This window comes from Schistocerca nitens, chromosome 3, assembly GCF_023898315.1.
Source record: "Schistocerca nitens isolate TAMUIC-IGC-003100 chromosome 3, iqSchNite1.1, whole genome shotgun sequence".
In the NCBI taxonomy this organism is placed as follows: Eukaryota; Metazoa; Arthropoda; class Insecta; order Orthoptera; family Acrididae; genus Schistocerca; species Schistocerca nitens.
The window spans coordinates 621,301,755-621,313,507 of NC_064616.1; the positions used below are offsets into that span (position 1 = coordinate 621,301,755).

The following is an 11,753-nucleotide window of genomic DNA, read 5'->3' on the forward strand; positions in this document are numbered from 1 at the left end:
CTTGGTCGATTCTCGTCATTTCTTTGCCCTGTACCCTTTATTCATCAGCTTCACAAAGAACTGCTTATCATTTTGTTAAGCATCATACTTATTGTGATGTTTCACAATTAAGTATCCCACTGCAAGAAAGTCAAATAGTTTGCAATGAAAAATAGGTGTCCCTATGAATTACCATTTAGTGCATGTTAAGTCATTTGTTGCCACATGCCAGATGTAGTTAACATACTGAACTTTTCTTTAAGCTTTAGTTAGGATCTCTTAATTCACTCCATTCTTGAGAAAATGGATTGTATATGGTACACTGTCTTCTGCTCGCGTGCTGAGACAACAAAGCGAGAATGAAAATTCATAACACTCTTGTATCTCATAAATGGCTTGAGAGATTGAAACAAGGTTTTGGGAAAGGGGTGGGGGTGTTGTATGGTTACTGTGTGTAACATCATCATCAAGTGCAATATATAAGTAACTACATATTTTTTCACTGGAATAATGCACTTATTTTAAGGATGATCAACAGCTGATGAAATGAGAATTGTTCCAGGTTAGTAGTACTTTTTCAAGACATGAGTGCCACATTCACAACAGCATTAACAACCACTGTAAGATTTGTGGCGTCGGCTACCAATGTGTTGTGGGATTGCACTGAGCCACTCCACATAAAATGCCTTCTGAAGACGATTTTCAAAATACTTTAAATGATTTATGTAACATACAGAACTTTCCAAATGCAGTTGGGGATACTGACAGAAAACATTCTTCTAAAGTGCCTAAAAATTCTGGTACAAAATTTTATAGTTGTAAACATTTTCATTCAGTTGTACTTCAAGCACTTACTGATCCTCACAGGAAATTCATTATATTAGATGCTCAGGGATATGGGAACAGAAATGAAGGTGGTAGATTTTGTCCTTCTAGTGTTATTCACTTGAAGCAAGAAGGGATGCTTAATGTTACAGTCACTCTTCACTACCAAAGACGTCAGTTGTATTGCCTTTTGTATTCATGGGAGGTGATGCATATCCACTGTTGAGGCACTTCATCAAATCTTAGTTGATGGATTTTATAGATCCAGGGAAGGAATATTTCAACAAATGATTTTCCGTATCACAAAAATAAATTGAATGTGCCTTTGGAATAAAGAGCACTAAGTGGAGCATATTTTGGAAGCCAATAGAAACTTCACCAAAATTTGCTGATAATATTGTGACATATACATTTTCTCCACAACAGTATCATTGACCTAGAAGGATACCTGAGTTTGATAAGCAATATACATCAGAAATAGAGCATTCTACCCAAGTCACTTACGACACTGGACAAAACATAACAGAGCTTCAAATAAAGCTGTCCAAATGAGATGCTTTTGAAAACTTTTTGTCACAAAATAAATAATGTTTGTGTTTTTCATCTATTCTAAATTTAACTCTGTCCAACAGCCCTCAGAAGTCTTTATGGTGTCGACTGACTGTCATGTCATCCTCAGCCCAAAGGCATCGTTGGGTGTGGTAATGGACACTGTTCTCCCAGCTGTTGTCAGTTTTTGTGCCCTGGAGCTACTGGTTCTCAATAAAGTACCACCTGAAATGGCCTGAGTTGCACCCCACTTGCCAATAGCACATGGCCAACCTGGATGGTCACCCATCCAAATGCTAGCCACACCCAGCTGTGCTTAACTTTGGTGATCTGATGGGAACTGGTGTATCCACTGCGGCAAGACCACTGGCTTGTCGGATATGCTACTTCAGCTCTGTTAATGCTCTCGTTTTAAGCTAATGAAAGAAGTAAGAGATTAAGTAAATTTTTTCTCTACTTGTAGCTTGTAATTCTACTGCCACCTCATCAGATAATCTCTCCAAAATTAATCAGTTGTGGTCATAGTTGTTTTGATGGTCCCCCAAAGGATGCTGAGTAAAAACAGCTGCTATCAAGGCTTCCACTTACACCATTTTCTCAATAATACAAAAACAAACCCATCGGCAAGAGCATTAACTTTTATGTAGGGTGCTAAGGAGATTTAATGTCTCCCCCAAAAGAGATGGACTTAGATAGCCATTAGGGGACACTGTGGCCATACAGCACTGTACTTGGATCACATGAGTGTGGCAGCCAATAGTGTTCCAGGTGGCTGGTGTAGAGATGGCCACCCAGTGCACAGCCTGCCAGTTCAGTGATCACACTTGATACTATTGGCTCTGTCGTCACTGTACTGTAAATGCTTGAACTAACTTGCTTGTCACTCAGTTCCTCATTTTGGTTGCATCTTTGATTTGTCTATCTGCTGCTCTTCGACTTGTCATTGTTGTGATGACATCTTGCATAGCACCTTGTTGTCTAGCTTGTTTGTTCTTCCTGGTCTGATGTCTGATCCACAGTTAGTCAAATATTGTCTGTCTACTGTTACTTTGGGTTACTCTTCCGTAGGTGGCAATGAGGAAAAATGAAGTTGCACTACCGGCCATTAAAATTGCTACACCAAGAAGAAATGGAGATGATAAACGGGTATTCATTGGACAAATATATTATACTTGAGCTGACATGTGATTACATTTTCACGCAAATTGGGTGCATACATCCTGTGAAATCAGTACCCAGAACAACCACCTCTGGCCGTAAGAGTGGCCTTGATACGCCTGGGCATTGAGTCAAACGGAGCTTGGATGGCGTGTACAGGTACAGCTGCCCACGCAGCTTCAACACGATACGACAGTTCATCAAGAGTAGTGACTGGTGTATTGTGATGAGCCAGTTGCTCGGCCACCATTGACCAGACGTTTTCAATTGGTGAGAGATCTGGAGAATGTGCTAGCCAGGGCAGCAGTCGAACATTTTCTGTATCCAGAAAGGCCCGTACAGGACCTGCAACATGCGGTTGTGCATTATCCTGCTGAAATGTAGGGTTTCGCAGGGATCGAATGAAGGGTAGAGCCACGGGTCGTAACACGTCTGAAATGTAACGTCCAGTGTTCAAAGTGCCGTCAATGCGAACAAGAGGTGACCGAGACGTGTAACCAATGGCACCTCATACCATCACGCCGGGTGATACGCCAGTATGGCGATGACGAATACATGCTTCCAGTGTCTGTTCACCGCAATGTTGCCAAACACAGATGAGACCATCATGATGCTCTAAATAGAACCTGGATTCATCCGAAAAAATGACGTTTTGCCATTCGTGCACCCAGATTCGTTACTGAGTACACCATCGCAGGTGCTCCTGTCTGTGATGCAGCATCAAGGGTAACGGCAGCCATGGTCTCCGAGCTGATTCTCGATGCTGCTGCAAACGTCGTCGAACTCTTCGTGCAGATGGTTGTTGTCTTGCAAATGTCCCCATCTGTTGACTCGAGGATCGAGACATGGCTGCACGATCCATTACAGCCATGCGGATAAATACCTGTCATCTCGACTGCTAGTGATTCGAGGCCGTTGGGATCCAGCACGGCGTTCCGTATTACCCTCCTAAACCCACCGATTCCATATTCTGCTAACAGTCATTGGATCTCGACTAACGCGAGCAGCAATGTCGCGATACAATAAACCGCAATCGCGATAGGCTACAATCCGACCTTTATCAAAGTCGGAAACGTGATGGTACGCATTTCTCCTCCTCACACGAGGCATCACAACGACGTTTCACCAGGCAACACCAGTCAGTTGCTGTTTGTGTATGAGAAATCGGTTGGAAACTTTCCTCATGTCAGCACGTTGTAGATGTCGTCACCGGTGCCAACCTTGGGTGAATGCTCTGAAAAGCTAATCATTTGAATATCACAGCATCTTCTTCCTGTCAGTTAAATTTCACATCTGTAGCATATTATCATCGTGGTGTAGCAATTTTAATGGCCAGTAGTCTATTTAGTAGTATGGACACTAAACTGGTTTGCTTGCTGCAGAAACAGCAGTAGTTAATGCAGCACCTATGATTAGGCTTGGTACAAAAATCACTTCAGCTTCAGGTGCACAAATTCGGAGCACATGAGGCCCAGTTGCACCAAGCCTCAGCACTTCTCACTACTGATGCCCCATAAGAGCTCTGTAATTTGCACTTTTCAGTGCACTGGGGCACACAATTACAGGCACTGTGGAGGTTTAATGCCCATTAGAGGCATTAGGTTTGGCGAATGTGCCACGGTCTTGCCACGTGAGTACACTGGTCAATAGCATTCCACGTGGCCAGCCCAGTTGGTGCCTGCACTTGATACTGCCAGGTCTATCTTCACTGTACTAGGACTGCTTGATAACCACATTGGTTTTCACCTGGTCACTCTCTTTGGTCACGTCTTGGATTTGGCTCTCTCCTGCCTTTGGCCTTGTTGTCACATTGTGGTGACTGCTTGCATAGTGCCTCCTTATCGTCTAGGTTGTTTGTCCTTCCCCTTGTCGTGGTCTATTGTCTTGTCCACAGTCTGTCACATTTCGTTCTCCTACCATTAGTTTGTGTTACTCTTTCACAGGCAGCCCTCCCATCTGGCAGCTTCCTCCGTTCCTCCATTTCTTCTGTAGCTCCGACATGTGCACTGATATTTGGCTACCCACAGATATAGCACTACTTCTGCTGTCCGTAGCAACAGCCAAATGCTGCCGGTGTTGTCCGAACACAGTTGGAGTCACTCAAACGTTCTGGTTGCTGCTCTCAGAAACAAACATCTGATTTGCTCAACGGCACTCTACACCACGCCGCTCTGTGTCGTGCCACTCTGACTGAAGTGCCACTGTAATCACAGGCATGGAACAACACTGTTTAGTTTCACCAGTGTTACTCTGCTTGCCTTGCTGTGCTGGTCATGCCATGTTGCTCTACTATAATTGCAGCCTATGGGTAGATTTGATCAATCTGCGGCAGGATCAATATCTATACCCTTACATCCCCTAACTGAATGTTTCCAAAATGTGCAAGAATTAAGAATTTTTAGAAATACAAGAAAAGTCCCCCATTTTAATGAAAAGAAGGAAAAACAAAGTTGCCCAAATGTAATAGAAATACCCCCAAAATACAAATCTAATCACGGATTGGAATATCTCCCTCATTTTCACATTAATTGTTTGAATGTTGATAAAGGGCATTTATAAATCTCTTGGAATACTGTTTTCAAAGCTGCAAGAAAATAGGACATTAAGCACATACATCAAAACTGAAAATCAGTGACACTTAGAATATTTTATTAATTGTGCTTGCAAAAGATTCACATTAATAGCAAAGTACATTAATTATATGCAAAGGCATTAGTCTGTTGCTTACTTAGCAGTGTTAACATAAAATTTTTTGAAAAACTCAGTATTGCAGGAAAGAAATACAAGATAGAAACTCCAGTGGTTTCATGCATTAAGTAGCATGTCTTTTTCATTGATGATGACTTCATGCACAGGGAGACACTACATTGCGGTATGGGGCTGTGCACTTGCTAACACATCACTGTTTCTGTGCTGCCAGTTCGCCCTCATTGCACTTGCTTGGTGTGGTGCCATACTGCATAATTATGTGTACAAGGCAGCATACTTCTCCACCCAGTTGATCGACCCCTAGGGAGCTCTCAACTCATTTGTGAGTATGTGCTTGGTCAACATGGAGCCCCAGCCCTTGCAGCAGTACTTCCATTTCCATGCTGCAAGCCTACTCTTCTTCTGTTCTTTTTCCCCTTTACCTTTTCATTAGATGGTCTTCTTAGTGCCTGCCACATTTGGATTTGGTTTCTGAATTTAGACATCCCTTTCTTCCTCTACTGGCACTTCACACTCGTTTTCATCCTAAACTACATGGTCCCCATTGTTGGGTTTGGGCAACCTTTCCTCTTCAAAATTATACAGAAGTGCAGGGAAGGTCACCCAACACAGTGTATATTCTATCTTTGTGCATTTATATCTTCGCACACTTCCTACATGGCCAAAGTATTATGCCCAAAACCCAATACAGTAGGCATCCCTTTGTGGAGGGTTTCATCAAGAACCAAGTCTGTAGGGATCATGGATGCCGGTTGTACACAAATTTCCTTGTGCCCTTCCCCTTGTATGTGTGTCTTGTGGAGACTGCCATCCCCCAGTTCTAAAGACTGCACTATCTTCCAACAAGAAAAGAAACTCCAAGAATAGAAGTATATTGACTGACTAAGGCACCAAGAAACCAAAAAGAAAAATGATCACTGACATTCTGCACGTACGGTGGTGATGTATGCTGCAGCTAGGGCGATGTCATCCTTTCTAGCAACAGTACCATTGCTTGCACTTTGCACCTTCTATGTGGGGTCCTTAGGAGCACTTGAGTACACTGGTTGCCCTGGTAATTGGGGCCCTTGTCATCCTACTTCTCCCACACCCACTTTGGGAGCATTTACTCTCCACCCACTGGGGACATTGATCGCTAACCCCCAGGTGGAGAAACATCAGCCTCCTCTGGCATCTGTCACCAGGAATGGATCACTTGGAATGCTCCCTTCGCAGGTTTGTGCTGATCTGCAACCAGATACTAACCAGGCTAAGCTACAGTGTCTCATATGTTTGTCCCCTGTTTTCTAAATTGCCCTCTAGGGAACTCGGTTCTCAGCAGTGGGGACACCAACCTTCTGTGGCTATCAGGGTTATTTTAAGAATCGCACTGACTATCTAAGAGTGTTGGGTGGAATTTACAGGTACTTTCCAAACCCCCTCTACCGTGAACATGTGCCACTCAATACGACTTTAGAGGCTGTGACTGTTCAGGGGATGACATCTCTGGATTTTACTGGCTGTAATGTGTATCTCCCTCCCAGTGGTGAAGTGTCTCAGAAAGCCTTGTCTGCTCTGATTTCTCAGCTGCCCCCACTCTTCTTCATTTTGTGTGACTTTAGTGCCCATAACCCTTTGTGGGGTGGAGCCACGACCATTGGCCACAGAAAAGTTGCTGAAACTTGCTTGCAGAACTCGATTTTTGTCTGTTGAATACTGGTGCTACCTCACACTTCAATGTGGCATATGGCTCTTGTTCAGCCATTGATCTTTCCATTTGCAGCCCTGGTCTTCTCCTCTTCATCCATTGGAGATTACATGATAACATGTGTGAAATTGAGAATTTCTGATCATCCTGTCCTTCCCTCAGCATCACTCACCTGGGCATCCACCCAGATGGACTGTCAAAAATGCTGACTGGGATACATTCACCTCTCTTATCACACTTAGCGCCCCACCACATTGAGGCATCGATGCAGCTGTCCAGAGCACAACTGCAGTCACTCTAACAGCACCTGACTTAGCAGTCTGCTATCTGTTGAGATCTCCCACTGGAAGACAGTATCCAGTTGGACCTCTGAAATCGCCATGACCATTAGAGATGACAGACAAGTACTCCAATGCCATAAGCAACATCCATTGATGCAGCACCTCATTGCCTTTAAACAGCTATATGCCCAGGTCTGTCACCTGATAAAATGACATAAACAAGATGCTGGGAATTGTATGTTACTACAGTAGGATCATTTACCCCTCCTTTTAAGCTTTGGGCAAAGATTTGACACCACTATATGTACCAGAACCCCATGGGTATATCTCGTATTCCCCTCAGTGATGTTGTCTACACTGACCCAGAGACTGCCACTGAACGTTTGGACCTGTATTAAACCTGAACCTCTGTGTCTGAGAATCCTCAGCCAACATTTTGTGTCTTCAAACTGTGATTGAGTGAATTCACTTACCTTTCACTACACTTCACCTAAATCCAAAATGCTCAAACAGCTATTGGTGCATTGGCAATGCAATTTTCAACTAGGGTAGCAGAGTACGTGTGGCGTGCACACGGGGGTTTTTTAGGTTAGAGGGACCCCCCCTTGGGCGAAACGATAAAATACCTGACGGCTTACCAGAGAGAACATTATCATCGTTGATAAAGAACGTCCGTCCTCAGAGACCAAAAACAGGAAAAGTTAACGTAATATTGGTAAACTGCAGGAGTATCCAGGGCAAGGTTCCTGAATTAGTATCTCTTATTGAAGGAAATAGTGCGCATATAGTATTAGGAACGGAAAGTTGGTTAAAACCGGAAGTGAACAGTAACGAAATCCTAGACACAGAATGGAATATATACCGCAAGGATAGGATAAACGCCAATGGTGGAGGAGTATTTATAGCAGTAAAGAATTCAATAATATCCAGTGAAGTTATTAGCGAATGCGAATGTGAAATAATCTGGGTTAAGTTAAGTATCAAAGGTGGGTCAGATATGATAGTCGGATGCTTCTATAGGCCACCTGCATCAGCAACCGTAGTAGTTGAGCGCCTCAGAGAGAACCTGCAGAACGTCGTGAAGAAGTTTCGTGATCATACTATTGTAATAGGGGGAGACTTCAATCTACCAGGTATAGAATGGGATGGTCACACAATCAGAACTGGAGCCAGGGACAGAGACTCTTGTGACATTATCCTGACTGCCTTGTCCGAGAATTACTTCGAGCAGATAGTTAGAGAACCAACTCGTGAAGCTAACGTTTTAGACCTCATAGCAACAAATAGACCGGAACTTTTCGACTCCGTGAATGTAGAAGAGGGTATCAGTGATCATAAGTCAGTGGTTGCATCAATGACTACAAGTGTAATAAGAAATGCCAAGAAAGGAAGGAAAATCTATTTGCTTAACAAGAGTGATAGGGCACAAATCGCAGAATATCTGAGTGACCACCATCAAACGTTCATTTCTGAGGAAGAGGATGTGGAACAAAAATGGAAAAAATTCAGAAACATCGTCCAGTACGCCTTAGATAAGTTCGTACCGACTAAGGTCCAAAGCGAGGGGAAAGATCCACCGTGGTATAACAATCATGTACGAAAGGTACTACGGAAACAAAGAAAGCTTCACCATAGGTTTAAGAGTAGTCGAATCATAGCTGATAAGGAAAAGCTGAACGAAGCGAAAAAGAGCGTAAAGAGAGCAATGAGAGAAGCATTCAACGAATTCGAACATAAAACATTGGCAAACAATCTAAACAAGAACCCTAAAAAGTTTTGGTCATATGTAAAATCGGTAAGCGGATCTAAATCCCCTATTCAGTCACTCGTTGACCACGATGGCACCGAAACAGAGGACGACCGAAGAAAGGCAGAAATACTGAATTCAGTGTTCCGAAACTGTTTCACTGCGGAAAATCGTAACACGGTCCCTGACTTCAGCCGTCGCACGGACGCCAAAATGGAAAATATTGAAATAAACGATATCGGAATTGAAAAACAACTGCTATCACTTAGTAGCGGAAAAGCATCCGGACCAGACGAGATACCCTTAAGATTCTACAGTGATTATGCTAAAGAACTTGCCCCCTTTCTATCAGCAATTTATCGTAGATCTCTGGAAGAACGTAAAGTACCTAGCGACTGGAAGAAAGCACAGGTCGTTCCCATTTTCAAGAAGGGTCATAAATGAGATGCGAATAATTATAGGCCTATTTCACTTACGTCAATCTGTTGTAGAATAATGGAACATGTTTTGTGTTCTCGTATTATGACGTTCTTAGATAATACAAATCTCCTTCATCATAACCAACATGGATTCCGCAAACAGAGATCATGTGAAACCCAGCTCGCCCTATTTGCCCAAGAAATTCACAGTGCCGTAGACACTGGCGAGCAGATTGATGCCGTATTCCTGGACTTCAGGAAGGCATTTGATACGGTTCCGCACTTACGTTTAGTGAAAAAAATACGTGCTTACGGAATATCGGACCAGGTTTGTGATTGGATTCAGGATTTCCTAGAAGAAAGAACACAACATGTCATTCTTAACGGTTCAAAATCTGCAGATGTAGAGGTAATTTCGGGAGTACCGCAAGGAAGCGTGATAGGACCTTTATTGTTTACAATATACATAAATGACTTAGTTGACAACATCGGTAGCTCCGTGAGGCTATTTGCAGATGACACGGTTGTCTACAAGAAAGTAGCAACATCAGAAGACTCGTACGTACTCCAGGAAGACCTGCAGAGGATTAATGAATGGTGCGACAGCTGGCAGCTTTCCCTAAACGTAGATAAATGTAATATAATGCGCATACATAGGGGCAGAAATCCATTCCAGTACGATTATGCCATAGGTGGTAAATCATTGGAAGCGGTAACGACCGTAAAATACTTAGGAGTTACTATCCGGAGCGATCTGAAGTGGAATGATCACATAAAACAAATAGTGGGAAAAGCAGGCGCCAGGTTGAGATTCATAGGAAGAATTCTAAGAAAATGTGACTCATCGACGAAAGAAGTAGCTTACAAAACGCTTGTTCGTCCGATTCTTGAGTATTGCTCATCAGTATGGGACCCTTACCAGGTTGGATTAATAGAAGAGATAGACATGATCCAGCGAAAAGCAGCGCGATTCGTCATGGGGACATTTAGTCAGCGCGAGAGCGTTACGGAGATGCCGAACAAGCTCCAGTGGCGGACACTTCAAGAAAGGCGTTACGCAATACGGAGAGGTTTATTATCGAAATTACGAGAGAGCACATTCCGGGAAGAGATGGGCAACATATTACTACCGCCCACATATATCTCGCGTAATGATCACAACGAAAAGATCCGAGAAATTAGAGCAAATACGGAGACTTACAAGCAGTCGTTCTTCCCACGCACAATTCGTGAATGGAACAGGGAAGGGGGGATCAGATAGTGGTACAATAAGTACCCTCCGCCACACACCGTAAGGTGGCTCGCGGAGTATAGATGTAGATGATGTAGATGTAGAAGTGAGGGCGACTTCCAATCTCAGTGGTAAGAAAGCATGATAGTCCCAGTACTAAAACTGGGTAAACACCCTCTTGAGATGGACAGCTATAGCCTAATTTGTCTCACTAATGTTCTTAAGAAGTTACTTGAACATATGGCGAGGCAGTCTCTGTGTTGGTATCTTGAGTCTCGAGGCCATCTGGCTCCATCCCAGAATGGTTTTTGCTGTCGTTCTACTGCTGACAATTTGATATACCTGCAGTCTACTATCTTGGATGGCTTTTGCCCACTAACAACACCCTATCACTGGGTCTTCTCTGACTTACAAAGGAGTTATAACACCACATGGTGTCATCACATCCCTGTTACCCAACATGAGTGGGGTTTCCAGAGTCCACTCTCGATTTTTGTGTGGAACTTCTCATCACTCTGTACTTTCTAGGTTCAAGCTGGTGCTTCCCAAGTAACCACCAGATACAAGAGGATGGGGTCCCACAGGTCTCCACATTGAGTGTGGCCCTTTTTCTAGTGGTTATGAATGGTTATCTACAGCTGTGGCATCTACAGTGTCACCCTCAGTGTACGCTGACAATTTTTGCTTTTAGTGGACACTTGTGGTCTAGGGATAGCATCTTTGACAAGTAATCAAGTAACGTCCACAGTCCCAGGTTTGAACCCTACCACTGGTTAAATTTTGGATATAAATGATCAGCAATGGCAGCCATATATTTCTGGCATAAGAAGTCACTATCATTCTGCCAACGGCCTTATCAAAGAGATCGGAGGAGTGGCCAACCAGTCAGCATGTTCTTCCCTGGGATCCCAACATGACAAGGAGAAGAAGTCCAGATGAAGACAATCAACATTCCAGAGTGATGGAGATCAAGAACGAGGTTCTGTATTGTCACAAACAATGAGTGTCGAGGGTAGTAGCACTGGTCGATAGCCTGAAGACTAATTGAGGAGTCATTGCCGATTAAGAATGTCTCACTAGTGCAAGAAATTATGTCACTGAGGGCTCAATTGATGGCCACGAATTCAGCAGTGAATACACAGCAACCATTTAGCAGTGAAGTATAGTG

The 11,753-nt window shown here is 43.4% G+C and overlaps 1 pseudogene; it reads right to left on the bottom strand.

Moving 5' to 3' along the window:
• Positions 1-1,605: 1,605 nt before the first annotated feature.
• Positions 1,606-1,724, bottom strand: LOC126250404 (5S ribosomal RNA; annotated as a pseudogene).
• Positions 1,725-11,753: the final 10,029 nt, after the last annotated feature.